Source organism: Poecilia formosa, unplaced genomic scaffold (genome assembly GCF_000485575.1).
Source record: "Poecilia formosa unplaced genomic scaffold, Poecilia_formosa-5.1.2 Scaffold359, whole genome shotgun sequence".
NCBI classification, from domain to species: Eukaryota; Metazoa; Chordata; class Actinopteri; order Cyprinodontiformes; family Poeciliidae; genus Poecilia; species Poecilia formosa.
Window position 1 is genome coordinate 106,759 of NW_006800298.1, and position 6,000 is coordinate 112,758.

Consider the following 6,000-nt stretch of genomic DNA (forward strand, 5'->3'; position numbering starts at 1 on the left):
TAATGTGCCAATGGAACAAGTTATTTTTATCAATATGAAGGAGTCATTGACTTAAAACAAGCTCACATATCTTTCAGAAAGGTTACTTATAAGTTAGTTTAGTCTTATTTCAAGTGCATTAAAATATTTGCACTGCTTGCTACTTATTTATAGTGAATTAATCAACATTATTTACTTGTGAATGCCACTGGTGCTCCTTCATCAGTTTTTTAAAAAAAAACTAAATGTTAGTACAATAAAATCACTTTCATAGGAACAAAAGGTTGAACATATACTAATATTACCTTAACCTGCTTGGCAGCAGTGTGCCCCGGCTGGACGTCGGCTCTCATTGAATCTGTTCTATGCAGGAAAGGAGGAGCCATTCTCTTTTGACTCAGTACACTCTCACACACACACATACAAACCGCAAACACAAAAGCTTTAAGATAAGTTTGTTCATAAATTGGGACTCTTTGAGGTTGGATTTTTGTTGGCTGCTGTGTTCTCTGAGATAAGCAAGAGACAATGATAAGTGCAAAAAAAAAAAAAAATCATGCCCATGTTATCCTGCTACATTCATTGTTTTAAAGGAAAAGATCATTTAAATATAATTTGGAAATTTGGTTTTGTATTTTATTTGTTTTCAAGTTAATCATTTTAGAGAGATAGCTGTCCTGTTGTACATCAGTCTGCAGGGAGTGCAAATCAAAAGCACAACAATCAAAGCAGCATATCGTAAAAAAATAGTTTATGGTGATTTTCACATATCATTTTGGGAGGAATTGATTTGAATGTGAGGTAACCTCAAATCCCCAAGCAGTCTATGATTATTTATACATTTTTATGCCAGTGTGGACTCAAAGTGCAGCAGAGAAAATTAAGCTGTACTTAAAATTCATTTGTACAGAATAATATTCAGCTGTGCAAAATTTTAAGAGGCAAAACTGCTGCAAGCTACATTTAAGAAGTGGTTATTCTTTGTTAATTAATTTCACAGATTGAAGAAACTGGCTGCATAAAACTGTAACCAGTTGTGTTTTTGCAGTAGCCTAAATATTGTTTGTTGAGATTAAAGCAAAAAATAAGGTAGCTGTTATATTAAAAGAAATGCATCTGCTTGGATCAGCTGAAGGAATCTGCTGAACTCGCCAGGAAAAGTGTGAAGTGTGATTTTGGCCTGCAGTTCTGCACAACATTGAACTAGAGAGTCTGCTTTACTGTGGTACTCTGTGTTGTGATAAACTGACAGAGACAGCACTTTTAATATGAAACTGATAAATATTTATTGTTAACAAGTGATATTAAAACAACAAGATAATAAATGACAGTTGCAAAAGTCCTGCATGAGGAAATTTTTAATGTGTCAGCAATTGCTGTGATGCTGCCACCACAAAATCTGTTGAACAGTTTTATCATTTCTATTAATAAATAAAGTTTTGGCTTGTAAATATAAAGTGTTTACTAGATTATACCACCAGTCTGTGCTTTATGTTGAGACCGGTTTGAACTACACATGGGTTATGATCATATTAGTGCCCAAATCAACTCAAGTTTTTGAGAAATTAAGGTTTAAGGAAAAAAAAAAAACAACTTTGAATTTGAGTCAACAGACAAATCCAATTACAAGTTAATTTCTAATGTAGCAGTTGAGAAGCAATGCTGAACAAAAGGACTATATATTATAGCTCTTCTCTTGTTTAGTAGAATTATCTTGTCTGAGTGACATTCCAGCTGCATCTAAAAGGAATATATGAAAAGGGGCTGGTCAGCCTTTTCAAGACCTTCTCAGAAGACGCCATGGGACAACGAAGAGGAGGACCTTCCCTGCAGGGGCATGGGCGTGCTGTGAGAGCAGGTGGGGTGGTGAAAAAGAGACGGGCAGTGTGTGCAGATCAGAGGGATGTATGCGAGCTGGGCACGGTCAACATTCAACTGATCTAATGATGGCCAGACTTCAGAGCAACACTGGCTCCCTTTGCACAGCGCCAATTAACTCCAAGGGTGGGGACAGTTGATGGACGTGTCTATTATTAGCATGTGAGAAGTGCCGCAGCGCCTAAAAGAAATCAAAGAAAGAAAAGTCTTGAAGGAAGTGGCAAATGCAAAGTGAATGCGAGTGATATGCTTCATTGGTCCAATTGTGGCGACATAGCTTTTCTTCTCCTGTTGCGTTCCCAACATCTACTTATATGAAGAAAATATGGCGCTCTGAAAATGATGCAAATTGTGGCTTCGCAGAGGTTCCCCCAAATCTGCTGACACACTCAATTATACCACTCACTCCACAAAAAAAGGAAAACTACAACCTTTAGTTCAAAGAAACAAATCAAAGGTACCTCAAGCCATTGAATCCCCCCAGCTGAGAGGGGCGCTGCTGGTCACCCGTCCCGGTTCACCCCGTTGTTTCATTGTCTTAAAGCATAGAGTGGGGGAAGTCCTCTCGTTAGAGATTCCTTTCAGGTTTACAATTTATTTAAAACAATCACGTTACCACACAACATCTCATTCTGAAAAATATGGTATGCAGGACAGAAACATATTGTGAAATATTTAAAGAATGACTGTTTTTATACAGCATCAAGAAGGTCAGGGAACACAGGAGACAGGTCAGGAAAAAAATGGATTAGGTTAGAAAACAACATCTAAAGTTTTGAATGAAAAGAAGATGAACAAACCACAAACCTACTAAGACACGGACGTCCACCTAAACTGAATTAATTACAAAAAAAAGGCCTGAGGACTTTATGGATAACTTACCTGAGGAAATCTGCCAAGAAAACCACAATTAGTGAACACAGCAAACATGTGGCGCTCAGGTCAGAAGACATCAAATATGAACTTTCTGGTCGACATAAACAGCAGCATGTGTGTCAGAAAACTAACACTACATTGAATACTCTACATTTTCCCTGAAACATGGTGGTGGAAGGCTCATGCTGTGGGGAGACTTTTCTTCAGAATGAAAACAGAAGCCGGTCGGAGTTGATAGGGAGATGGATGGAAGTAAATACTGAAAGAAACCCTGTTAGAGGCCACATCATACTGTAGATTTTTCATTTTGACAATAGAACCATGTTATCCTTTCACTTCCCAGCCAAAAGCACCATGCAGTAGAAATGTTCTGTTTCCTTCTAAGCTATTTCTGTTCCCACATTTAGTAATCCCATAACCCCCTGCCTCTGTTTAAAGCTATTAACTTGAACTCAAACTGTTTCTGAGCTTCTTTCTGTAAAACATTTGATTTCTGCCTTTCTTTGCTGGCTACCAACCGTCTTGGTGCTTTCACAAAAGCCAAGATCTTGGGATACAGCCGGTCAGTGCAAAGGAAAATGAATGACAGTTCTGGATTGGCTGGAACTCAAAGTCCGTTGCATTTTGGGCCACATCAAGGCCACGGATGCCCTCAAAGGGCCAGTTTGGGTAGAACGTTTTGATAAAATTCATCAACCAACTATTAAAATATTTATAAGCAGCTGTATCTGCACTCAATGAGTACTTGAAATTAAATCATATTGAACATTCTTTCACACTGATGTAATCTTACAGCATACCAATAAAAACTACTTTGTTGTTCTATTTATCTGCCCCCTTTAGAGTCTGGTGGGCCGGATTTACCCCCAGGGCCTTGATCTGTCGAAAATGTAGCTACCAGACTTCTTCCCTGTTTTATCCAATATGCATATACTGCCTATCTATGTTTAATCTCATAATGTGTTAATAATAGCTCTGCAATATTTTGCTCTGTAAATTCAGAGCACAGATCCCATTTGAACGTTTGCTCTGATTCTGCTGCTGTGGCCTAACAGTCAGAGCAGATCTCAGACGGAGGAGATGATCTGCTGTTTTCAGGATTATATTTTACTTTCCCTAAAAGAGCCAATCAGGAGGCGTTTAACGTCAGAAGGCTTAATTAATTCTAATTTTTAATCAAGGCTTAATCTTAATGTCTGCTCAGCACTATATAAACTTCTGATAAAACATGCAGGGATTAAAATGCTGAAAATTAAATGCTAATAAGAGACTCAAAAGGAAGAGGAGCTAATATGGAGGTTCAAACTGTTTCCATGTTAATTTAGTGCCAAAATGGTGCAGTTACTTATATGAAAGTACTTTAAAACATTGTTTATGTGTCATTTTATCTCAAATCTAGACAGATTGCTTTAGTTAGAGTCTAAAACTTACCTTGAATGAATGAATCCAGCCATGACAAAAATGTAGCTTTCTCTTGAATTAATGGAAAATTAATGAAATGGGAAAGTGATTCAGAAAAAAATTTAAAAAAAAAAAATAAAAAAAAAACTTCAGTTGCTTTTCTCTTTTGGATTGTGGAAGCAGAATATGTTGCAGTGAGCCACCGAATTAAGTGTGTTTATCTTTCGACAAAAGGGTGTAATTTAAATCTTAAACCTCCAAAAAGGGATTTAAAGGTCAAAACACTTCAGAAGCATTCTGCATTTACCTCGATCCAAAGAAAGGCCGTGCAGTAAGATAGCATCCATTCATTTGTAAATGAACCTGTGCATCTTTTCACTTTAAAGGTAAAAGAGCTGAAAAAATGTATCAAGTGGCATTCTTTATAGTTTTTAATCAACAAATCAAGGTCCAATTGAACAAAAACTGATCTTATTCCATAATGAGAACAATGTTCATCTGTAGGACAGAGGTTATTATTATTTTTAACCTTGCAGAGAGAGCACACATTAAGTTTGGTGCTAAGCTAATAAAATGTTTTCTAAGGCTATTCTTAGATTATCTATTTTATCACCTTCTTTAAAATTTAATGAGTAGAGTTACAGCTTGGAGCCACAAACTATCTCAGAGACACATCAAAATACCTTGGATTTATCTAATTAGGTCTGCTCACAGCAACATAAATCTACAACAAGTTCTAGTAGTTTGAAACTTATTTTATAAGAATTACTATGCTAAATGTTGACAGGTTTAATAATAATAATCCGGGGATTATTATTATTATTTTTTATGTTCAGTAAAAAATAATATAAATCTGCTTTACATTTACAGCATGTTTTCAGTTTTTCCTACTTTGAAGAGTGGCTTAGAGAACTTAGTCTTTCTATCATCATATTTATACCACAGAGATATGGGACTTCACTGATTGATTTTTAAATTATAAAATGCTTATTTGACACGTATTTGTTGTCTGCTAAGTGTATGGCACTGGAGAGTTTGATAAAAACAGCAACAGGATAATTTCCCATCATTAGATAACTGATTATAATAATAAGGATTTGTTTACACGATTGTAAGAAAAAGACATTTTGGAGCATGTCTCAGACTCCAACATCAGTGAAACGTCACTTTTTAAAGCCCAAATTTCACTCAAAATAATTTTAAACAACAGCACAATACAATTTTTAAGAATATGACATCTTTCAATAATACAACAGAGGCATCCCTGAAGGAGCATTTATCCTGACAGCAAAGATGAGATAGAATTGTTTATCCATATTATATCTGATTTGTAGGTTGTGGTCAATAAAATCAGTATTTTTTTTAAATAGTAATAACAATGTATTGTGTAAATTTTATTGCTTGATTTCCTGCCAGTCTTCACCTGAACATTGTAGTTGGTGAAAGGGAAAATGAGGAGAAAAAAGGGGAAATATTGAGGAAAGAATATATGAGGGAAAAAATGCTGACTGCTTTGTGATGACCTGAATTAACTGTTTTTGTAGATTCTGTTGTCAAAAACAAAAATTACATTGACTGCTGTTTATTCATAATGCTTCTCTGCCATGAACAATGTTTGCTTGATTTTGCTGTTTTCAAGGCTGCTTTGTCATTTTCTTTGCTGACATAATTTATGTAGGTCAGTTAAATGACTTCAATAGTTTCAATATTTTGGAGACTTAGTTTTGGTGACAGAAAAAAACCCTGTAATGTTTGGTTTTGTTAATGCTGTAATGTTAAATCTACTCTTAATAAGAGGCAGCTGAATCTGTGTCCAAAAAGCCTCATATTGTCACATTATTATATTCTGTACAGAACAATGTAGCA